Raw genomic sequence first — 25,000 nt, forward strand, 5'->3', positions numbered from 1 at the left:
CCCTACGCACTTTTGGTGGCGCAACTCGCACGAACAGTCCCACCTCGACCCCGTAAACAAGCTTTTTTGCCTCGAAGAGTTCGTCGGAGACGAAGAAGCAACCTTCAGTGCAAACGTAGCACTCTTTTGTGCAACCGCCCAAACAACGCCCCCTCTACCCTCTGTCGAAACACTCGGCATTGCTGCTCCCTAAGGTGAGCTTCTCCTCATAGGCAATTCCGCTCTTATCCGGTCACGTTTGTGTGCCCGAATTTCGCAAGGCAACCTCCATGGGACATGGAAAAGACTCGAGAAGAGAGCTCGCTCACGGGAGAGAGAAGCCAAGGAGACCACGAGAGTGCTGAGAGTGGGACAGCGCTGAATAGGCGGGAGAAGCCTGCGCGTATAAACGGAGATATATATCCAATTGCAACGAAGGAACGTGCCAAAGATCGAGAACAATGGCAGAAATGCTAGTAACGTGCACTTCGGGACCAACGCATCACCGGAAGACAACCGCCAAACATCGAAAGAGTCGCGATGCTCCGCAACCTACGTGCAAAGCGGTCGCACACCGGGTAAGGGAGTGAGAGCCCCAAACATAGCTGGGCGAGGCGCTCACTCCGCTCTTTAATATCTCGTTAATACCGCCAAGGAAATGGCACAAGCACACACACACAAGCATCCTCGGAAGAGGACAGTTCGAGTGACAGGTCAAATCCAAGAGTTCCGAAGACTACCTCCAGGAACAATCGGGAACAAGACCGATTACAAGTCGTCGAGTCTGTTACTGGGCGAACACGAGATGCGCACAGGAAATCGATCAGCCCTCACAATGGCCCAAGGCCAGAGATCGGACTGCTACGATTTACCCCAACAATCATCGTGCCACTCTTCGCAGAGAGGTGATAGACGCCAACGAGCCCGCGCATAGCAATCGAGGTGTAAAAAGGGCGTTGAAGGCAGGAAGCCTGGACGAAAGAGGCTACGAGGTCACCTCGAAGCGGTCTAAGAATCGGGCGCACTTGGGGCGACTACCAGTGCCAACCCCTTATCCCGCGGTGCGTCCGACACACAGAAATTTCCAAGGCGGCCAAGGAGCCTCCCCGCATAGCAATCGGGGTGTGAGGTTACGGATGCAGCATTGATAGCAATCGAGGTGTGAGGCGAAGGATGCAGAAGTGAGAGCCGAGGGATGTAGCAGAGATAGCAATCGGGGTGTGTGATGCAGAAGAGATAGCAATCGAGGTGTGCGGTGGGAAGGGCCCAGCAGCCAGAATGCATGAAGCGACGGATGAAGCAGTGATGACAACCGGGCTGTGAGGAGAGGAGGGATGCAGCCAAGAAAGCAATCAGGGCTCGAGGCAAGGGATGCATCAAGGATAGCAATCATGTTGTGAGGCGAGATTCCAAAGGCTAAACGTGAGAGGCTGCAGGGTCGACTCAGAGAGGTCTATGCATGTGAGAGGCTGAAAGCAAGGTCGACTCGGAGCGGTCTATGCATCGGGCGCGCTTGGGGCGACTACCAGTGCCAACCCCTTATCCTGCGACGCGTCCGACAAAGAGAACGTTCCAAGGCGGCAGAGGAGGTTACCAGCCGAAGGATGCAGTAGCAATAACAGGTATAGTTCCGCGGCGGCCGAGAAGACTCACCGCATAGGAATCGGGATGCGAGGCGAGGGATGCGGCGGGAAGGCCCCGACGGCTAAACGGAAGAGGCTGCAGGGCCGCCTCGGAATGGTCCAAGCATCGGATGCGATTGGGACGACTACCAGTGCCAACCCCTTATCCCGCGATGCGTCCGATACACAGATAGTTCCAAGGCGGCCGAGGAGCCTCACCGCATATCAATCGGGGTGCGAGGCGAGGGATGGGGCGGGAAGGCCCCAACGGCTAGACGGAAGAGGCTTCAGGGCCACCTCGGAATGGTCCAAGCATCGGACGCGCTTGGGGCGACTGCCAGTGCCAACCCCTTATCCCGCGATGCGTCCGATACACAGATGGTTCCAAGGCGGCCGAGGAGCCTCACCGCATAGCAATCGGGGGTGCGAGGCGAGGGATGGGGCGGGAAGGCCCCAACGGCTAGACGGAAGAGGCTTCAGGGCCGCCTAGGAATGGTCCAAGCATCGGACACGCTTGGGGCGACTACCAGTGACAGCCCCCTATCCCGCGATGCGTCCGATACGAAGATGGTTCCAAGGCGGCCGAGGAGCCTCACCGCATAGCAATCGGGGTGCGAGGTGGGGGATGCGGCGAGATGGCCCCAACGGCTAGACGGAAGAGGCCACAGGGCCGCGTCGGAATAGTCCAAGCATCGGACGCGCTTGGGGTGACTACCAGTGACAACCCCTTATCCCGCGATGCGTCCGATACGAAGATAGTTCCAAGGCGGCCGAGGAGCCTCACCGCATAGCAATCGGGGTGCGAGGTGGGGGATGCGGCGAGATGGCCCCAACGGCTAGACGGAAGAGGCTGCAGGGCCGCCTCGGAATAGTCCAAGCATCGGACGCGCTTGGGGCCACTACCAGTGACAACCCCTTATCCCGCGATGCGTCCGATACGAAGATAGTTCCAAGGCGGCCGAAGAGCCTCACCGCATAGCAATCGGGGTGCGAGGTGGGGGATGCGGCGAGATGGCCCCAACGGCTAGACGGAAGAGGCCACAGGGCCGCCTCGGAATAGTCCAAGCATCGGACGCGCTTGGGGCGACTACCAGTGACAACCCCTTATCCCGCGATGCGTCCGATACGAAGATAGTTCCCAGGCGGCCGAGGAGCCTCACCGCATAGCAATCGGGGTGCGAGGCGAGGGATGCGGCGAGATGGCCCCAAAGGCTAGACGGAAGAGGCTGCAGGGCTGCCTCGGAATAGTCCAAGCATCGGACGCGCTTGGGGCGACTACCACTGCCAACCCCTTATCCCGCGATGCGTCCGATACACAGATAGTTCCGAGGCGGCCGAGGAGGTGGGGGATGCAGCGAGATGGCCCCAACGGCTAGACGGAAGAGGCTGCAGGGCCGCCTCGGAATAGTCCAAGCATCGGACGCGCTTGGGGCGACTACCAGTGACAACCCCTTATCCCGCGATGCGTCCGATACACAGATAGTTCCGAGGCGGCCAAGGAGCCTCACCGCATAGCAATCGTGGTGCGAGGTGGGGGATGCGGCGAGATGGCCCCAACGGCTAGACGGAAGAGGCTGCAGGGCCGCCTCGGAATGGTCCAAGCATCGGATGCGCTTGGGGCGACTACCACTGCCAACCCCTTATCCCGCGATGCGTCCGATACACAGATAGTTCCAAGGCGGCCGAGGAGCCTCACAGCATAGCAATCAGGGTGCGAGGCGAGGGATGCGGCGAGAAAGCCCCAACGGCTAGAGGGAAGAGGCTTCAGGTCCGCCTCGGAATGGTCCAAGCATCGGACGCGCTTGGGGCGACTACCAGTGACAACCCCTTATCCCGCGACGCGTCCGATACACAGATAGTTCCAAGGCGGCCGAGGAGCCTCACCGCATAGCAATCGGGGTGCGAGGCGAGGGATGCGGCGAGAAGGACCCAACGGCTACACGGAAGAGGCTTCGGGGCCGCCTCGGAATGGTCCAAGCATCGGACGCGCTTGGGGCGACTACCAGTGACAACCCCTTATCCCGCGACGCGTCCGATACACAGATAGTTCCAAGGCGGCCGAGGAGCCTCACCGCATAGCAATCGGGGTGCGAGGCGAGGGATGCGGCGAGAAGGACCCAACGGCTAGACGGAAGAGGCTTCGGGGCCGCCTCGGAATGGTCCAAGCATCGGACGCGCTTGGGGCGACTACCAGTGACAACCCCTTATCCCGCGACGCGTCCGATACACAGATAGTTCCAAGGCGGCCGAGGAGCCTCACCGCATAGCAATCGGGGTGCGAGGCGAGGGATGCGGCGAGAAGGACCCAACGGCTAGACGGAAGAGGCTTCGGGTCCGCCTCGGAATGGTCCAAGCATCGGACGCGCTTGGGGCGACTACCAGTGACAACCCCTTATCCCGCGACGCGTCCGATACACAGATAGTTCCAAGGCGGCCGAGGAGCCTCACCGCATAGCAATCGGGGTGCGAGGCGAGGGATGCGGCGAGAAGGACCCAACGGCTAGACGGAAGAGGCTTCGGGTCCGCCTCGGAATGGTCCAAGCATCGGACGCGCTTGGGGCGACTACCAGTGACAACCCCTTATCCCGCGACGCGTCCGATACACAGATAGTTCCAAGGCGGCCGAGGAGCCTCACCGCATAGCAATCGGGGTGCGAGGCGAGGGATGCGGCGAGAAGGACCCAACGGCTAGACGGAAGAGGCTTCGGGTCCGCCTCGGAATGGTCCAAGCATCGGACGCGCTTGGGGCGACTACCAGTGACAACCCCTTATCCCGCGACGCGTCCGATACACAGATAGTTCCGAGGCGGCCGAGGAGCCTCACCGCATAGCAATCGGGGTGCGAGGCGAAGGATGCGGCGAGAAGGACCCAACGGCTAGACGGAAGAGGCTTCGGGTCCGCCTCGGAATGGTCCAAGCATCGGACGCGCTTGGGGCGACTACCAGTGACAACCCCTTATCCCGCGACGCGTCCGATACACAGATAGTTCCAAGGCGGCCGAGGAGCCTCACCGCATAGCAATCGGGGTGCGAGGCGAGGGATGCGGCGAGAAGGACCCAACGGCTAGACGGAAGAGGCTTCAGGGCCGCCTCGGAATGGTCCAAGCATCGAACGCGCTTGGGGCGACTACCAGTGACAACCCCTTATCCCGCGACGCGTCCGATACACAGATAGTTCCGAGGCGGCCGAGGAGCCTCACCGCATAGCAATCGGGGTGCGAGGCGAGGGATGCGGCGAGAAGGACCCAACGGCTAGACGGAAGAGGCTTCAGGGCCGCCTCGGAATGGTCCAAGCATCGGACGCGCTTGGGGCGACTACCAGTGACAACCCCTTATCCCGCGACGCGTCCGATACACAGATAGTTCCGAGGCGGCCGAGGAGCCTCACCGCATAGCAATCGGGGTGCGAGGCGAGGGATGCGGCGAGAAGGACCCAACGGCTAGACGGAAGAGGCTTCAGGGCCGCCTCGGAATGGTCCAAGCATCGGACGCGCTTGGGGCGACTACCAATGACAACCCCTTATCCCGCGACGCGTCCGATACACAGATAGTTCCGAGGCGGCCGAGGAGCCTCACCGCATAGCAATCGGGGTGCGAGGCGAGGGATGCGGCGAGAAGGACCCAACGGCTAGACGGAAGAGGCTTCAGGGCCGCCTCGGAATGGTCCAAGCATCGGACGCGCTTGGGGCGACTACCAGTGACAACCCCTTATCCCGCGACGCGTCCGATACACAGATAGTTCCGAGGCGGCCGAGGAGCCTCACCGCATAGCAATCGGGGTGCGAGGCGAGGGATGCGGCGAGAAGGACCCAACGGCTAGACGGAAGAGGCTTCAGGGCCGCCTCGGAATGGTCCAAGCATCGGACGCGCTTGGGGCGACTACCGTTGCCAACCCCTTATCCCGCGATGCGTCTGATACACAGATAGTTCCGAGGCGGCCGAGGAGCCTCACCGCATAGCAATCGGGTTGCGAGGCAGATTATTGGGAAGGGAACCCCCTGGGATGCGGCTCAAGCAGTGCCCAAAGGGACTGGAATGCGGAATCACATCGAGAGACCCAAATGCTATACGAGGGCTCAAATCGAATTATCGATTTGGCCACGACATGGACGCATCGGAACGACTACCTTTGCCGAACCACTCGCAATTGCATCCATACCGAAACCAATAGACATTTCCGTTAGAGCCCTCGCATAGCATTCGGGAATCTCGCATGCCCCTCTAAATCGACCAATGCTGGCGCTCAATGAAAATCCGAGCGCTACCACCGTTCGAGCGCCAGCATTGGTCGAGTTAGAGGGGCACGGGGGAGAATGCTCCAGTCAACACCTCCCCTATATAAGTTATTTGTCCGATTCTCGCACAACCGTAGTCTGCCTCGTCGAATCAAACAACGGTCCCAGATTCCGACTTCCGTTCCGTAGAGACCCAAAAGCTAGATGGAGGCTCGCAAGAAAGAGAGTCGGCGCATAGCAATCGGGTTTCTCGAACGTTTAGGGACCGAGCTCACTTGCGGATAGGGCAAAATCCGCCAAGCAACCCAAAAGCTAGACGGGGGCTCGAATCGAATCGCCTAGGCGGCCACAACAACGACGTGTTGGATCGACTACCAGTGCCAAACCATTCAGCAAGACTAGTCTGTGTCGAGGCCGGATAGAGATTCTCAGAGAGCGCCCGCATAGCATTTAGGAGACCTGTCGCGTCCCTCACACTCGACAAATGGTGGTGCACGTTTATAAATCCGAGCGATCCCAACCCTTTCAAGCACCAACATCGGTCGAGATAGAGGGGCACGGAGGGGGCTGCGTGAGACAACACAGTCCCCTATATAAGTTATTTGTCCGATTCTCACACATCCGAAGAATGGTCATCAAATCGGACAACAGCCCAAACTTCCGACTTCCGTCCCAGAAAGCCCAAGAGCTATCTAAAACGTTCATGGCCGGAACTCGATCGCGGCTATACCAGTCCGCCAAGCAACCCAAAAGCTAGACTGGAGCTCTAGTCGAATCACCTCTGTGGCCATTGCAAGGACGTGTTGGAGCGACTACCATTGCCGAACCATTCCGCAGGTCGAGTCCATACCAAGGCCGCATAGAGATTCACGATGAGCTCCTGCATAGCAATCAGGAGACTTGCCGTGTCCATCACAATCGATAAATCCTGGTGCAAGATTTTTGCATCCGAGCGCTCCAACCAGTCGAGCACCAGCATCAATCGACATAAACGGGCACGGGGGGAGGATGCTCGAGAACACTACCTCCCCTATATAAGTTATTTGTCCGATTCTCAAGCAGCCGAAGTCTGGTCATCGAATCGGGTCAAAGACCACAACTTCCGACTTTACCCACAATGCAAGTCATCGAATCGAACATCGGCCCCCGAGTCGGACTCCATGCGTATGTCAGGTCATCGGACCCAAATTCCGCCTTCCTGCGCATGGCGGGCCATCAATATCAACTCGGTCATCGGACCCAAACTCCGCCTTTTTGCGTATGGCACGCCTTCAAATCGGTCATCGGACCCAAATTCCGCCTTCCTGTGCATGGCGGGCCATCAACATCAACTCGGTCATCGGACCCAAATTCCGCCTTTCTGCGCATGGCACGCCATCAACTCGGTCATCGGACCCAAATTCCGCCTTCCTGCGCATGGCAGGTCATCGGACACAAATTCAGACCTCGCCAATATGCCTACGTATCGAATCGGTCATCGGACCCAACTTCCGACTTCATCCATACTGTAGGGTCTTTGAGGTTGGCGCGGTGCGCTCAACCCAGGGAGTCGACCCATCGAAGCATACACCTCCCCTATATAAGCTATTTGTCCGATTCCCACACCTGTGTAGTTTGCACCTCTGACCAGGACATCGACCCCAACTTCCGAACTCGACTGCAACGACGGCACCAGCGCCTTGGTGCGCACCTTGCGACGCACAGTCCCAACATTCGCCTTCCTGCACATGGCAGGTCATCGGACCCAAATTCCGACCTCGCGAGTATGCCTACATATCGAATCGGTCATCGGACCCAACTTCCGACTTCATCCATACCGTAGGGTCTTTGAGGTTGGCGCGGTGCGCTCAACCCGGGGAGTCGACCCAACGAAGCATACACCTCCCCTATATAAGCTATTTGTCCGATTCCCACACCTGTGTAGTTTGCACCTCCGATCAAGACATCGACCCCAACTTCCGAACTCGCCTCCAACGACCGAACCAGCGCCTTGGTGCGCACCTTGCAACGCACAGTGCCAACATTCGCCTTCCTGCACGTGGCAGGTCATCGGACCCAAATTCCGACCTCGCGAGTATGCCTACATATCGAATCGGTCATCGGACCCAACTTCCGACTTCATCCATACCGTAGGGTCTTTGAGGTTGGCGCGGTGCGCTCAACCCGGGGAGTCGACCCAACGAAGCATACACCTCCCCTATATAAGCTATTTGTCCGATTCCCACACCTGTGTAGCTTGCACCTCCGATCAGGACATCGACCCCAACTTCCGAACTCGACTAAAAAGACCGCACCAGCGCCTTGGTGTGCACCTTGCAACGCACAGTGTCAACATTCGCCTTCCTGCACATGGCAGGTCATCGGACCCAAATTCCGACCTCATGAGCATACCTACTAATCGAATCGGTCATCGGACCCAACTTCCGACTTCATCCATACCGTAGGGTCTTTGAGGTTGGCGCGGTGCGCTCAACCTGGGGAGTCGACCCATCGAAGCATACACCTCCCCTATATAAGCTATTTGTCCGATTCCGACACCTGTGTAGTTTGCACCTCCGCTCAGGACATCGACCCCAACTTCCGAACTCGCCTGCAACGACCGAACCAGCGCCTTGGTGCGCACCAAAAGTGCGCACTTTTGGAGGGCACTTTTCTGCGCTCCAAAGGTGCGCACTTTTGGAGGGCACTTTTTGGAGGGCACTTTTCTGCGCTCCAAAGGTGCGCACTTTTGGAGGGCACTTTTTGGAGGGCACTTTTCTGCGCTCCAAAGGTGCGCACTTTTGGAGGGCACTTTTTGGAGGGCACTTTTCTGCGCTCCAAAGGTGCGCACTTTTGGAGGGCACTTTTTGGAGGGCACTTTTCTGCGCTCCAAAGGTGCGCACTTTTGGAGGGCACTTTTTGGAGGGCACTTTTCTGCGCTCCAAAGGTGCGCACTTTTGGAGGGCACTTTTTGGAGGGCACTTTTCTGCGCTCCAAAGGTGCGCACTTTTGGAGGGCACTTTTTGGAGGGCACTTTTCTGCGCTCCAAAGGTGCGCACTTTTGGAGGGCACTTTTTGGAGGGCACTTTTCTGCGCTCCAAAGGTGCGCACTTTTGGAGGGCACTTTTTGGAGGGCACTTTTCTGCGCTCCAAAGGTGCGCACTTTTGGAGGGCACTTTTTGGAGGGCACTTTTCTGCGCTCCAAAGGTGCGCACTTTTGGAGGGCACTTTTGTGCACTCCAAAGGTGCGCACTTTTGGAGGGCACTTTTCCTGTGCTCCAAAGGTGCACACCTAGGTGAGCACCTTCGACCACACCTTGTAGCACACCAAACTCTGACTTTCGACTTCATCCGCAATGCAGGGTCTTTGAGGTTGGCGCAATGCGCACAACCAGGGGAGTCGACCCATCAAACCCAACACCTCCCCTATATAAGCTATTTGTCTGATTCTCATACATGCGTAGCCTGCAGGAGCAATTAGGACATCGACCCCAACTTTCGGCTTCTAAACGAAAACAAGGTCTTTGAGGTTGGTGTAATGCGAACAACTAGGGGAGTCAACCCATCAAACCCAACACCTCCCCTATATAAGCTATTTGTCTGATTCTCATACATGTGTAGTCTACAGGAGCAATTAGGACATCGACCCCAACTTTTGACTTCTTAACGAAAACAAGGTCTTTGAGGTTGACGTAATGCGCACAACCAGGGGAGTCGACCCATCAAACCCAACACCTCCCCTATATAAGCTATTTGTCCGATTCTCATACATGTGTAGCCTGCAGGAGCCATTAGGACATTGACCCCAACTTTTGACTTCTTAACGAAAACAAGGTCTTTGAGGTTGGCGTAATGCGCACAACCAAGGGAGTTGACCCATCAAACCCAACACCTCCCCTATATAAGCTATTTGTCTGATTCTCATACATGTGTAGCCTGCAACAACGATTAGGACATCCACCCCAACTTCTGAATTCGTCTGCGTTGACCGCACCAAAGGTGCACGCCTTGGTGCTCACCAAAATCCGACTTCCGACTTCTTCTGCTATGCGGGGTCTTTGAGGTTGGCGCAGTGCGCACAACCAGGGGAGTCAACCCACCGAATGCAACACCTCCCCTATATAAGCTATTTGTCTGATTCTCATACATGCGTAGACTGCAGCAATGATTAGGACATCCACCCCAACTTTTGACTTCTTAAACAAGACAGGGTCTTTGAAGTTGGTGCAGTGCACACAACCAGGGGAGTCGACCCATCAAACGCAACACCTCCCCTATATAAAGCTATTTGTCCGATTCTCATACGTGTAGTCTGCAGCAGCGATTAGGACATCGACCCCAACTTCCGAATTCGTTTGCATTGACCGCACCAAAGGTGCACGCCTTGGTGTGCACCCTGGAGTGCACTTTGGTGCTCACCTCGGTGCACACTTTGGTGTGCACCTCGGTGTGCACCAAAGGTGCGCACCTTGGAGCGCACCAAAGGTGTACACTTTGGAGCGCACCACATAGGGTCTTTGAGAGGTTGGCGCAGTGCGCACACCAAGGTGGGTGTTGAGGTGCGTGCCGAGGTGGGTGGGTGCTAGGGTGCGCTCCATGGTGGGTGCCAGGGTGGGTGCGTGCTAGGGTGGATTCCAAAGAGGGTCATAGGGTGGGTGCCAAGGTGGGTTGGTGATATAGTGGGTTCAAAGGTGGGTACTAGGGTGGGTTCCAAGGTGGGTCACAAGTTGGGTGCCAGGATGCGTGGGTGTTAGGTTGGGTGCCAAGGTGGGCTCCTGCGTGGGTGGGTGCTAGGGTGGGTTTCAAGGTGGACGCGAGGGCGGGTGCCAAGGTGGGTAACAAGTTGGGTGTTAGGATGGGTGAGTGCTAGAGTGGGTGCCAAGGTGGGTGGGTGCTAAGGTGGATGCCAAGGTGGTTCACAGGGTGGGTGGGTTCTAGGGTGAGTTCCAAGGTGGGTCACAGGTTCAGTGCTAGGGTGGGTGTCAAGGCGGGTGTCGAGGTGCCTGGGTGCTAGGGTGTGGATGCCAATGTGGGTCATAGGGTGGGTACTAGGGTGGGCTGCAATGTGGGTGCCAAGGTGGGTAACATGCTCGGTGGGTTCTAAATTGGGTGCCAGGGTGGGTGTGCACCCACCTTGCCCGAGGTGGGTGCCAAGGTGCCAGTGTGGGTGGGTGCTAAGGTGGATGCCAAGGTGGGTGAGAAGGTGGGTGATAGGTTGAGTGGTAGGATGGGTGGGTGCCAAGATGGGTCACAGGGTGGGTGCAAGGGTGGGTAGGTGCTAGGGTTGGTGTCAGGGTGGGTGGGTGCTAGGTTGGGTTCCAAGGTGGGTGCGAGGGTGAGTGTCAAGGTGGGTCACAGGTTAGGTGCTAGGATGGGTGAGTGCTAGGGTGCAAAGGTGCCAGGGTGGGTGCTAGGATGGGTCGATGCTAGGGTGAGTGGCAAGGTGGGTCCACAAGTGTCAAGGTGGGTGCCGAGGTGGGTGCCAAGTCGGCGACTGCTATGGTGGATGCCAAGGTGGGTCACGGGGTGGGTGCCAAGTTGCTAGGTTGGGTTCCAAGGTGGGTGCCAACGTGGGTGCTAGGGTGCGTGGGTTAAAGGGTGTGTCACAACGTGGGTGCCAGGATGGGTGCGCACCCACACTGGCCAAGACGGGTGCGGGTGCAAGGTTGGGTTCCAAGCCCGGTCACAGGCTGGGTGCTAGGATGGGTGGGTGCCAAGGTGGGCACCAGGGTGGGTGCACCCACCCTGGCCAAGGTGGGTCACGGGGTGGGTCCTAGGGTGGGTAACGGGGTGGGTACTAAGGTGCGTGCCAAGGTGGGTCATAGGGTGGGTGCCAAGGTGGGCACCAGGGTGGGTGTGCACCAACCCTAGCCAGGGTAGGTCACGGGGTGGTTGTCGGGGTGGGCGTCAAGGAGCCAAGGTGGGTGGCAAGTAGCCAAGTTGCGTGCCAAGGTGGGTGTCGGGGTGGGTGCCAAGGATCCAAGGTGGGTGCCAAGGAACCAAGGTGGGTGTCTGGGTGGGTGCCGAGGTGGGAGCCAGGGTGGGTCCCAAGGTGAGTGCAAAGGTGGGTGCCAGGGTCAAGGTGAGTGCCAATGTGGGTTCCAAGGTGCCAGGGTCAGGGTGAGTGCCAATGTGGGTTCAAAGGTGCTAAGTTGGGTGCGAGGTTGGGTGCGAGGGTGGGTGGGTGCCAAGGTGTGCTAGGTGGAAGCCCGGGTGGGTCGGCATCCCATGGGTGTCGAGTTGGGTGCCTGATGGGTGCTTCTTGTCAAGTTTTAGTCGTCGGGACTCATTTCGAGCCTTAGAGGTCGTTTCTTGTCCGGTTGCCCTGTCTTCGACCTGGGAACCCAATTTTGGTCCTCGGGTCCCATTTTTTTTTGTCTCGCATCCCACTTTTGGCCTGTGGCCTTTTCGGGGTCGATTCTCGTTTTGGGCATCAGAGCATGTTTCTTCTCCTAAAACCCAATATTTGTTTATTAAGTCTCGGAACACATTTTTGTTCTCGTGGACCCATCATGGGTCTTGGAACGCATTTGTGGTCCTTGGGTCCCATTTTGCATCCCGAAACTTGTGTTTTGGTGCTTGATCCCTATTTTGGGTGCCCACCTTGCACCAAGTGCGCACCCGGGGCAAACCGAGCGCCTTGGTGCACCGGGGCAAGATCGAGCGTGCACCCGAGGCGCCCCGAACATGCACCAAGGTGCACTCGGCCCACATGTGAGCGCAGGTCGTTGCGCCCGAGGTGGTGTGTGGGCACCGCGTTGCAGACGGGACACTGCACGCACACGACGCCCCCTCCAGGTGCACGCACGTAGGCCGGGCCGGGTGCACACCCGACGCCCTAGCAAGGTGCGCGCACCCGGGCAGGGCTCACACTTGGCGAACGGGGCGCACTTCGCGAGGGAGGGTGTGCACCTCGACGGGGGTGGGTGGCCGGGGTGGATTCGCACGTGGGTCGCGGTTTGCTAAGTACACACTGCGACAAGCTCATAACGGGTGCGATCATACCAGCATTAGTGCACCGGATCCCATCAGAACTCCGCAGTTAAGCGCGCTTGGGCCGGAGTAGTACTGGGATGGGTGACCTCCCGGGAAGTCCCGGTGTTGCACCCTTTTTTAGTTTTTCGCCGGGCGTCGCAATGCTATTTGAATAAACCTTTTGCCCGTTTGCGTTCTCGTCGGGGCCGGGCCGGGCCGGGGTGCGCTGCCCGCACTACCGCGCGCGCGGGGGCGACACCGAGCGCGCACCCGAGGCGCCCCGAGCACACAGGCCACGGTGCAACCCGGGCGTTGTGCGCGCACCCCGGTGCGCCCGAGGTGCTGCGCGCGCACCCAGGTGAAATCGGTGTGCACCTCGGCCAGTGCGCGCTCGGTCGAGTCGCGCACGTTGGCCAAGGTGCACGGTGATGTTTCTTACTCTAAGGTTCCGCACCAGACGCCCGGGACAGGTGAGCGAAGCTGGGCGGGGCCGGGTGCGCGGCCGGGGCAGGTGCACGCAGCTGGAGAGAGCTTTGGAGCACACTTCGGAGCGCACCAATGATGCGCTCCATTCAAAAGTTTCCTGAAAAGGCAAAAAAAGTTGAGATTATAGAATTTCCCACTTGAGAGATTGTAAAAAAAAAAAATTTAAAATGAAGGAAACGCGGGTGCCAAGGTGTGCGCAGCCCAGCCAAGGTGTGCGCACCAAGGCGCCCACCCTGGCGAAGGTGCACGCAAGGTGCGCACCCGAGGCAAACCGGACAATTAACCCAACTTTCGACTTCGCGCGCACCTTGGAGCGCACTTCGGAGCGCTCCTTGGTGCGCACCAATCTTGGGCACCTCGGAGTGCACCATGGCGCCCACCAAGGTGCGCACCCGGGGCAAACCGAGCTCCGACTTCGTGCGCACCTTGGAGCGCACGAAAGGTGCGCACCATGGCGCCCACCAAGGTGCGCAGCCCAGCCAAGGCGTGCGCATCAAGGTGCGCACCCTGGCGAAGGTGCGCACCCGGGGCAAACCGAGCTCCGACTTCGTGCGCACCTTGGAGCGCACAAAAGGTGCGCAACCCAGCCAAGGTGTGCGCACCCCGGTCAAACCGAGCTCCGAATCGTGCGCACCAGAGGTGCACGCCATCGTGCGCACCTTGGAGCACACTTCGGAGCCCTCCTTGGTGCGCGCCGATGTTGCGCACCTCGGAGCGCACCCGGGGAAAACAATGCAATTAACCCGACTTTCGACTTCGTGGGCACCTCGGAGCGCTCTCGGGTTCGCACCTCGGAGCACACCGAGGTGCGCACCTTTGATGCGCTGCCTTCACCAATTTCCAGAAAAGGCAAGAAAACATTGAGAAGGTGTGCGCACCGAGGTGCCCACCCTGGCGAAGGTGCACGCGAGGTGCGCACCCGGGGCAAACCGGGCTCCGACTTCGTGCACGCCGCACCTTGGAGCACACTTCGGAGCGCTCCTTGGTGCGCACCAGGGCGCGCAACCCAGCCGAGGTGCCCACCCCGGCGAAGGTGCACGCGAGGTGCGCACCCGGGGCAAACCGGGCTCCGACTTCGTGCACGCCATGGTGCCCACCGCGGCGAAGGTGCACGCGAGGTGCGCACCCGGGGCAAACCGGGCTCCGACTTCGTGCACGCCGCACCTTGGAGCACACTTCGGAGCGCTCCTTGGTGCGCACCATGGTGCCCACCAGGGCGCGCAACCCCGCCGAAGGTGCACGCGAGGTGCGCACCCGGGGCAAACCGGGCTCCGACTTCGTGCACGCCGCACCTTGGAGCACACTTCGGAGCGCTCCTTGGTGCGCACCATGGTGCCCACCAGGGCGCGCAACCCCGCCGAAGGTGCACGCGAGGTGCGCACCCGGGGCAAACCGGGCTCCGACTTCGTGCACGCCATGGTGCGCACCGCGGCGAAGGTGCGCACCCGGGGCAAACCGGGCTCCGACTTCGTGCACGCCGCACCTTGGAGCACACTTCGGAGCGCTCCTTGGTGCGCACCAGGGCGCGCAACCCAGCCGAGGTGCCCACCCCGGCGAAGGTGCACGCGAGGTGCGTACCCGGGGCAAACCGGGCTCCGACTTCGTGCACGCCGCACCTTGGAGCACACTTCGGAGCGCTCCTTGGTGCGCACCATGGTGCCCACCAGGCCGCGCAACCCAGCCAAGGTGTGCGCACCAAGGTGCACGCGAGGTGCGCACCCGGGGCAAACCGGGGTCCGACTTCGTGCACGCCGCACCTTGGAGCACACATCGGGGCGCTCCCGGGTTCGCACCGGCGTTGCGCACCGTGGTGGGCACCTCGGAGCACACCAAGGTGGGCAGCGAGGTGCGCACCTTTGATGCGATGCCTTCACTAATTTCCATAAAAGGCAAAAAAAAAACGAGATTTTAAAATTTCCGTTTTGAAAGATAGTGAGAAAAAGGGAATGCTGGTGCCATCTTGAGCCCGCCCTGGTGCGCAGCCCAGCCAAGGTGTGCGCACCAAGGTGCCCACCCTGGCGAAGGTGCGCGCCCGGGCAATTAATCCAACTTCCAACTTCGCGCGCGCCAGGGTGGGAGCGCACCCAACAACCGGGCCTGGGAAGAGCCAATGCGAGAAACCCCACCAAACGCTCTGACAAAAAAAGAGGGGGCGCTCCAGTAACCCCGCTTCGGAGCGCACCCTGGGCAAACCCAGCCAAGGTGCCCACCCCGGCCAAGGTGCAGGCGAGGTGCGCACCCGGGGCAAACCGGGCTCCGACAACGTGCACGCCGCACCTTGGAGCACACTTCGTAGCGCTCCCGGGTGCGCACCTCAGAGCACACCAAGGTGGGCAGCGAGGTGCGCACCTTTGATGCGCTGCCTTCACTAATTTCCAGAAAAGGCAAAAAAAAAAGGAGATTTTAAAATTTCCGTTTTGAAAGATAGTGAAAAAAACGGAACGCGCGTGCCATCTTGAGCCCGCCCTGGTGCGCAGCCCAGGTAAGGTGCCCACCCTGGCAAAGGTGCGCACCCGGGCAATTAACCCTACTTCCGACTTCGTGCGCGCCAGGGTGGCAACCGGGCCTCGGAAGAGCCAATGCGAGAAACCCCACCAAACGCTCCGACAAAAAAAGAGGCGGCGCTCCAATAACCCCGCTTCGGAGCGCAGCCGGGGCAAACCCAGCCAAGGTGCCCACCCCGACGAAGGTGCACGCGAGGTGCGCACCCGGGGCAAACCGGGCTCCGACAACGTGCACGCAGCACCTTGGAGCACACTTCGAAGCACTCCCGGGTGCCCACCGGCGTTGCGCACCGTGGTGGGCAGCGAGGTGCGCACCTTTGATGCGCTGCCTTCACTAATTTCCAGAAAAAGGCAAAAAAAAATGAGATTTTAAAATTTCCGTTTTGAAAGATAGTGAAAAAAAAGGAACGCGGGTGCCATCTTGAGCCCGCCCTGGTGCGCAGCCCAGGCAAGGCATGCGCACCAAGGTGCCCACCCGAGGTGCACACCCGGGGCAAACCGGGCTCCGACTTCGTGCAGGCCGCACCTTGGAGCACACTTCGGAGCGCTCCTTGGTGCGCACCATGGTGCCCACCAGGGCGCGCAACCCAGCCAAGGTCTGCACACCAAGGTGCCCACCCCGGCGAAGGTGCACGCGAGGTGCGCACCCGGGGCAAACCGGGCTCCGACTTCGTGCACGCCATGGTGCCCACCGCGGCGAAGGTGCACGCGAGGTGCGCACCCGGGGCAAACCGGGCTCCGACTTCGTGCACGCCGCACCTTGGAGCACACTTCAGAGCGCTCCTTGGTGCGCACCATGGTGCCCACCAGGGCGCGCAACCCAGCCAAGGTGTGCGCACCAAGGTGCACGCGAGGTGCGCACCCGGGGCAAACCGGGGTCCGACTTCGTGCACGCCGCACCTTGGAGCACACATCGGAGCGCTCCCAGGTTCGCACCAGCGTTGCGCACCTTTGATGCGCTGCCTTCACTAATTTCAAGAAAAGGCAAAAAAAAACGAGATTTTAAAATTTCCGTTCTGAAAGATAGTGAAAAAAACGGAACGCGGGTGCCATCTTGAGCCCTTCCTGGTGCGCAGCCCAGGCAAGTTGTGCGCACCAAGGTGCCCACCCTGGCGGAGGTGCGCGCCCGGGGCAATCCGGGCTCCGACTTCGTGCACTGCATGGTGCCCACCAAGGCGCGCAACCCAGCCAAGGTGCCCACCGCAGCGAAGGTGCACGCGAGGTGCGCACCCGAGGTGCACACCCGGGGCAAACCGGGCTCCGACTTCGTGCACGCCGCACCTTGGAGCACACTTCAGAGCGCTCCTTGGTGCGCACCAGGGCGCGCAACCCAGCCGAGGTGCCCACCCCGGCGAAGGTGCACGCGAGGTGCGCACCCGGGGCAAACCGGGCTCCGACTTCGTGCACGCCATGGTGCCCACCGCGGCGAAGGTGCGCACCCGGGGCAAACCGGGCTCCGACTTCGTGCACGCCGCACCTTGGAGCACACTTCGGAGCGCTCCTTGGTGCGCACCATGGTGCCCACCAGGCCGCGCAACCCAGCCAAGGTGTGCGCACCAAGGTGCACGCGAGGTGCGCACCCGGGGCAAACCGGGGTCCGACTTCGTGCACGCCGCACCTTGGAGCACACATCGGGGCGCTCCCGGGTTCGCACCGGCGTTGCGCACCGTGGTGGGCACCTCGGAGCACACCAAGGTGGGCAGCGAGGTGCGCACCTTTGATGCGATGCCTTCACTAATTTCCATAAAAGGCAAAAAAAAAACGAGATTTTAAAATTTCCGTTTTGAAAGATAGTGAGAAAAAGGGAATGCTGGTGCCATCTTGAGCCCGCCCTGGTGCGCAGCCCAGCCAAGGTTTGCGCACCAAGGTGCCCACCCTGGCGAAGGTGCGCGCCCGGGCAATTAACCCAACTTCCAACTTCGCGCGCGCCAGGGTGGGAGCGCACCCAACAACCGGGCCTGGGAAGAGCCAATGCGAGAAACCCCACCAAACTCTCTGACAAAAAAAGAGGGGGCGCTCCAGTAACCCCGCTTCGGAGCGCACCCTGGGCAAACCCAGCCAAGGTGCCCACCCCGGCCAAGGTGCAGGCGAGGTGCGCACCCGGGGCAAACCGGGCTCCGACAACGTGCACGCCGCACCTTGGAGCACACTTCGTAGCGCTCCCGGGTGCGCACCTCAGAGCACACCAAGGTGGGCAGCGAGGTGCGCACCTTTGATGCGCTGCCTTCACTAATTTCCAGAAAAGGCAAAAAAAAAAGGAGATTTTAAAATTTCCGTTTTGAAAGATAGTGAAAAAAACGGAACGCGCGTGCCATCTTGAGCCCGCCCTGGTGCGCAGCCCAGGTAAGGTGCCACCCTGGCAAAGGTGCGCACCCGGGCAATTAACCCTACTTCCGACTTCGTGCGCGCCAGGGTGGCAACCGGGCCTCGGAAGAGCCAATGCGAGAAACCCCACCAAACGCTCCGACAAAAAAAGAGGCGGCGCTCCAATAACCCCGCTTCGGAGCGCAGCCGGGGCAAACCAAGCCAAGGTGCCCACCCCGACGAAGGTGCACGCGAGGTGCGCACCCGGGGCAAACCGGGCTCCGACAACGTGCACGCAGCACCTTGGAGCACACTTCGAAGCACTCCCGGGTGCCCACCGGCGTTGCGCACCGTGGTGGGCAGCGAGGTGCGCACCTTTGATGCGCTGCCTTCACTAATTTCCAGAAAAAGGCAAAAAAAAATGAGATTTTAAAATTTCCGTTTTGAAAGATAGTGAAAAAAAAGGAACGCGGGTGCCATCTTGAGCCCGCCCTGGTGCGCAGCCCAGGCAAGGCATGCGCACCAAGGTGCCCACCCGAGGTGCACACCCGGGGCAAACCGGGCTCCGACTTCGTGCAGGCCGCACCTTGGAGCACACTTCGGAGCGCTCCTTGGTGCGCACCATGGTGCCCACCAGGGCGCACCCGAGGCAAACCGGGCTCCGACTTCGTGCACGCCGCACCTTGGAGCACACATCGGAGCGCTCCCAGGTTCGCACCAGCGTTGCGCACCTTTGATGCGCTGCCTTCACTAATTTCCAGAAAAGGCAAAAAAAAACGATATTTTAAAATTTCCGTTCTGAAAGATAGTGAAAAAAACGGAACGCGGGTGCCATCTTGAGCCCTTCCTGATGCGCAGCCCAGGCAAGTTGTGCGCACCAAGGTGCCCACCCTGGCGGAGGTGCGCGCCCGGGGCAAACCGGGCTCCGACTTCGTGCACTGCATGGTGCCCACCAAGGCGCGCAACCCAGCCAAGGTGCCCACCGCAGCGAAGGTGCACGCGAGGTGCGCACCCGAGGTGCACACCCGGGGCAAACCGGGCTCCGACTTCGTGCACGCCGCACCTTGGAGCACACTTCAGAGCGCTCCTTGGTACGCACCAGGGCGCGCAACCCAGCCAAGGTGCTCACCCCGGCGAAGGTGCACGCGAGGTGCGCACCCGGGGCAAACCGGGCTCGGACTTCGTGCACGCCGCACCTTGGAGCACACATCGGAGCGCTCCCGGGTTCGCACCAGCATTGCGCACCTTTGATGCGCTGCCTTCACTAATTTCCAGAAAAGGCAAAAAAAAGAAAAAAATGAGATTTTAAAATTTCCGTTTTGAAAGATAGTGAAAAAAACGGAACGCGGGTGCCATCTTGAGCCCGCCCTGGTGTGCAGCCCAGGCAAGTTGTGCGCACCAAGGCACCCACCCTGGCCAAGGTGGGTCACGGGGTGGGTCCTAGGGTGGGTAACGGGGTGGGTACTAAGGTGCGTGCCAAGGTGGGTCATAGGGTGGGTGCCAAGGTGGGCACCAGGGTGGGTGTGCACCAACCCTAGCCAGGGTAGGTCACGGGGTGGTTGTCGGGGTGGGCGTCAAGGAGCCAAGGTGGGTGGCAAGTAGCCAAGTTGCGTGCCAAGGTGGGTGTCGGGGTGGGTGCCAAGGATCCAAGGTGGGTGCCAAGGAACCAAGGTGGGTGTCTGGGTGGGTGCCGAGGTGGGAGCCAGGGTGGGTCCCAAGGTGAGTGCAAAGGTGGGTGCCAGGGTCAAGGTGAGTGCCAATGTGGGTTCCAAGGTGCCAGGGTCAGGGTGAGTGCCAATGTGGGTTCAAAGGTGCTAAGTTGGGTGCGAGGTTGGGTGCGAGGGTGGGTGGGTGCCAAGGTGTGCTAGGTGGAAGCCCGGGTGGGTCGGCATCCCATGGGTGTCGAGTTGGGTGCCTGATGGGTGCTTCTTGTCAAGTTTTAGTCGTCGGGACTCATTTCGAGCCTTAGAGGTCGTTTCTTGTCCGGTTGCCCTGTCTTCGACCTGGGAACCCAATTTTGGTCCTCGGGTCCCATTTTTTTTTGTCTCGCATCCCACTTTTGGCCTGTGGCCTTTTCGGGGTCGATTCTCGTTTTGGGCATCAGAGCATGTTTCTTCTCCTAAAACCCAATATTTGTTTATTAAGTCTCGGAACACATTTTTGTTCTCGTGGACCCATCATGGGTCTTGGAACGCATTTGTGGTCCTTGGGTCCCATTTTGCATCCCGAAACTTGTGTTTTGGTGCTTGATCCCTATTTTGGGTGCCCACCTTGCACCAAGTGCGCACCCGGGGCAAACCGAGCGCCTTGGTGCACCGGGGCAAGATCGAGCGTGCACCCGAGGCGCCCCGAACATGCACCAAGGTGCACTCGGCCCACATGTGAGCGCAGGTCGTTGCGCCCGAGGTGGTGTGTGGGCACCGCGTTGCAGACGGGACACTGCACGCACACGACGCCCCCTACAGGTGCACGCACGTAGGCCGGGCCGGGTGCACACCCGACGCCCTAGCAAGGTGCGCGCACCCGGGCAGGGCTCACACTTGGCGAACGGGGCGCACTTCGCGAGGGAGGGTGTGCACCTCGACGGGGGTGGGTGGCCGGGGTGGATTCGCACGTGGGTCGCGGTTTGCTAAGTACACACTGCGACAAGCTCATAACGGGTGCGATCATACCAGCGTTAGTGCACCGGATCCCATCAGAACTCCGCAGTTAAGCGCGCTTGGGCCGGAGTAGTACTGGGATGGGTGACCTCCCGGGAAGTCCCGGTGTTGCACCCTTTTTTAGTTTTTCGCCGGGCGTCGCAATGCTATTTGAATAAACCTTTTGCCCGTTTGCGTTCTCGTCGGGGCCGGGCCGGGCCGGGGTGCGCTGCCCGCACTACCGCGCGCGCGGGGGGCGACACCGAGCGCGCACCCGAGGCGCCCCGAGCACACAGGCCACGGTGCAACCCGGGCGTTGTGCGCGCACCCCGGTGCGCCCGAGGTGCTGCGCGCGCACCCAGGTGAAATCGGTGTGCACCTCGGCCAGTGCGCGCTCGGTCGAGTCGCGCACGTTGGCCAAGGTGCACGGTGATGTTTCTTACTCTAAGGTTCCGCACCAGACGCCCGGGACAGGTGAGCGAAGCTGGGCGGGGCCGGGTGCGCGGCCGGGGCAGGTGCACGCAGCTGGAGAGAGCTTTGGAGCACACTTCGGAGCGCACCAATGATGCGCTCCATTCAAAAGTTTCCTGAAAAGGCAAAAAAAGTTGAGATTATAGAATTTCCCACTTGAGAGATTGTAAAAAAAAAAAATTTAAAATGAAGGAAACGCGGGTGCCAAGGTGTGCGCAGCCCAGCCAAGGTGTGCGCACCAAGGCGCCCACCCTGGCGAAGGTGCACGCAAGGTGCGCACCCGAGGCAAACCGGACAATTAACCCAACTTTCGACTTCGCGCGCACCTTGGAGCGCACTTCGGAGCGCTCCTTGGTGCGCACCAATCTTGGGCACCTCGGAGTGCACCATGGCGCCCACCAAGGTGCGCACCCGGGGCAAACCGAGCTCCGACTTCGTGCGCACCTTGGAGCGCACGAAAGGTGCGCACCATGGCGCCCACCAAGGTGCGCAGCCCAGCCAAGGCGTGCGCATCAAGGTGCGCACCCTGGCGAAGGTGCGCACCCGGGGCAAACCGAGCTCCGACTTCGTGCGCACCTTGGAGCGCACAAAAGGTGCGCAACCCAGCCAAGGTGTGCGCACCCCGGTCAAACCGAGCTCCGAATCGTGCGCACCAGAGGTGCACGCCATCGTGCGCACCTTGGAGCACACTTCGGAGCCCTCCTTGGTGCGCGCCGATGTTGCGCACCTCGGAGCGCACCCGGGGAAAACAATGCAATTAACCCGACTTTCGACTTCGTGGGCACCTCGGAGCGCTCTCGGGTTCGCACCTCGGAGCACACCGAGGTGCGCACCTTTGATGCGCTGCCTTCACCAATTTCCAGAAAAGGCAAGAAAACATTGAGAAGGTGTGCGCACCGAGGTGCCCACCCTGGCGAAGGTGCACGCGAGGTGCGCACCCGGGGCAAACCGGGCTCCGACTTCGTGCACGCCGCACCTTGGAGCACACTTCGGAGCGCTCCTTGGTGCGCACCAGGGCGCGCAACCCAGCCGAGGTGCCCACCCCGGCGAAGGTGCACGCGAGGTGCGCACCCGGGGCAAACCGGGCTCCGACTTCGTGCACGCCATGGTGCCCACCGCGGCGAAGGTGCACGCGAGGTGCGCACCCGGGGCAAACCGGGCTCCGACTTCGTGCACGCCGCACCTTGGAGCACACTTCGGAGCGCTCCTTGGTGCGCACCATGGTGCCCACCAGGGCGCGCAACCCCGCCGAAGGTGCACGCGAGGTGCGCACCCGGGGCAAACCGGGCTCCGACTTCGTGCACGCCGCACCTTGGAGCACACTTCGGAGCGCTCCTTGGTGCGCACCATGGTGCCCACCAGGGCGCGCAACCCCGCCGAAGGTGCACGCGAGGTGCGCACCCGGGGCAAACCGGGCTCCGACTTCGTGCACGCCGCACCTTGGAGCACACTTCGGAGCGCTCCTTGGTGCGCACCAGGGCGCGCAACCCAGCCGAGGTGCCCACCCCGGCGAAGGTGCGTACCCGGGGCAAACCGGGCTCCGACTTCGTGCACGCCGCACCTTGGAGCACACTTCGGAGCGCTCCTTGGTGCGCACCATGGTGCCCACCAGGCCGCGCAACCCAGCCAAGGTGTGCGCACCAAGGTGCACGCGAGGTGCGCACCCGGGGCAAACCGGGGTCCGACTTCGTGCACGCCGCACCTTGGAGCACACATCGGGGCGCTCCCGGGTTCGCACCGGCGTTGCGCACCGTGGTGGGCACCTCGGAGCACACCAAGGTGGGCAGCGAGGTGCGCACCTTTGATGCGATGCCTTCACTAATTTCCATAAAAGGCAAAAAAAAAACGAGATTTTAAAATTTCCGTTTTGAAAGATAGTGAGAAAAAGGGAATGCTGGTGCCATCTTGAGCCCGCCCTGGTGCGCAGCCCAGCCAAGGTGTGCGCACCAAGGTGCCCACCCTGGCGAAGGTGCGCGCCCGGGCAATTAACCCAACTTCCAACTTCGCGCGCGCCAGGGTGGGAGCGCACCCAACAACCGGGCCTGGGAAGAGCCAATGCGAGAAACCCCACCAAACGCTCTGACAAAAAAAGAGGGGGCGCTCCAGTAACCCCGCTTCGGAGCGCACCCTGGGCAAACCCAGCCAAGGTGCCCACCCCGGCCAAGGTGCAGGCGAGGTGCGCACCCGGGGCAAACCGGGCTCCGACAACGTGCACGCCGCACCTTGGAGCACACTTCGTAGCGCTCCCGGGTGCGCACCTCAGAGCACACCAAGGTGGGCAGCGAGGTGCGCACCTTTGATGCGCTGCCTTCACTAATTTCCAGAAAAGGCAAAAAAAAAAGGAGATTTTAAAATTTCCGTTTTGAAAGATAGTGAAAAAAACGGAACGCGCGTGCCATCTTGAGCCCGCCCTGGTGCGCAGCCCAGGTAAGGTGCCCACCCTGGCAAAGGTGCGCACCCGGGCAATTAACCCTACTTCCGACTTCGTGCGCGCCAGGGTGGCAACCGGGCCTCGGAAGAGCCAATGCGAGAAACCCCACCAAACGCTCCGACAAAAAAAGAGGCGGCGCTCCAATAACCCCGCTTCGGAGCGCAGCCGGGGCAAACCCAGCCAAGGTGCCCACCCCGACGAAGGTGCACGCGAGGTGCGCACCCGGGGCAAACCGGGCTCCGACAACGTGCACGCAGCACCTTGGAGCACACTTCGAAGCACTCCCGGGTGCCCACCGGCGTTGCGCACCGTGGTGGGCAGCGAGGTGCGCACCTTTGATGCGCTGCCTTCACTAATTTCCAGAAAAAGGCAAAAAAAAATGAGATTTTAAAATTTCCGTTTTGAAAGATAGTGAAAAAAAAGGAACGCGGGTGCCATCTTGAGCCCGCCCTGGTGCGCAGCCCAGGCAAGGCATGCGCACCAAGGTGCCCACCCGAGGTGCACACCCGGGGCAAACCGGGCTCCGACTTCGTGCAGGCCGCACCTTGGAGCACACTTCGGAGCGCTCCTTGGTGCGCACCATGGTGCCCACCAGGGCGCGCAACCCAGCCAAGGTCTGCACACCAAGGTGCCCACCCCGGCGAAGGTGCACGCGAGGTGCGCACCCGGGGCAAACCGGGTCTGACTTCGTGCACGCCATGGTGCCCACCGCGGCGAAGGTGCACGCGAGGTGCGCACCCGGGGCAAACCGGGCTCCGACTTCGTGCACGCCGCACCTTGGAGCACACTTCGGAGCGCTCCTTGGTGCGCACCATGGTGCCCACCAGGGCGCGCAACCCAGCCAAGGTGTGCGCACCAAGGTGCACGCGAGGTGCGCACCCGGGGCAAACCGGGGTCCGACTTCGTGCACGCCGCACCTTGGAGCACACATCGGAGCGCTCCCAGGTTCGCACCAGCGTTGCGCACCTTTGATGCGCTGCCTTCACTAATTTCCAGAAAAGGCAAAAAAAAACGAGATTTTAAAATTTCCGTTCTGAAAGATAGTGAAAAAAACGGAACGCGGGTGCCATCTTGAGCCCTTCCTGGTGCGCAGCCCAGGCAAGTTGTGCGCACCAAGGTGCCCACCAAGGCGCGCAACCCAGCCAAGGTGCCCACCGCAGCGAAGGTGCACGCGAGGTGCGCACCCGAGGTGCACACCCGGGGCAAACCGGGCTCCGACTTCGTGCACGCCGCACCTTGGAGCACACTTCAGAGCGCTCCTTGGTGCGCACCAGGGCGCGCAACCCAACCAAGGTCTGCACACCAAGGTGCTCACCCCGGCGAAGGTGCACGCGAGGTGCGCACCCGGGGCAAACCGGGCTCGGACTTCGTGCAC

The 25,000-nt window shown here is 60.6% G+C and overlaps 2 non-coding genes across 2 annotated transcripts; both read left to right on the forward strand.

Moving 5' to 3' along the window:
• The first annotated feature begins 12,806 nt into the window (after positions 1-12,806).
• Positions 12,807-12,925, forward strand: LOC131864775 (5S ribosomal RNA). Its single transcript, XR_009363538.1, has one exon. It is a non-coding gene; the product is annotated as a 5S ribosomal RNA (ribosomal RNA).
• A 7,817-nt stretch (positions 12,926-20,742) lies between these two features.
• On the forward strand, positions 20,743-20,861 carry LOC131864760 (5S ribosomal RNA). The gene has a single exon (XR_009363523.1). It is a non-coding gene; the product is annotated as a 5S ribosomal RNA (ribosomal RNA).
• The last annotated feature ends 4,139 nt before the right edge of the window (positions 20,862-25,000 follow it).

Source organism: Cryptomeria japonica, unplaced genomic scaffold, assembly GCF_030272615.1.
Source record: "Cryptomeria japonica unplaced genomic scaffold, Sugi_1.0 HiC_scaffold_91, whole genome shotgun sequence".
In the NCBI taxonomy this organism is placed as follows: domain Eukaryota; kingdom Viridiplantae; phylum Streptophyta; class Pinopsida; order Cupressales; family Cupressaceae; genus Cryptomeria; species Cryptomeria japonica.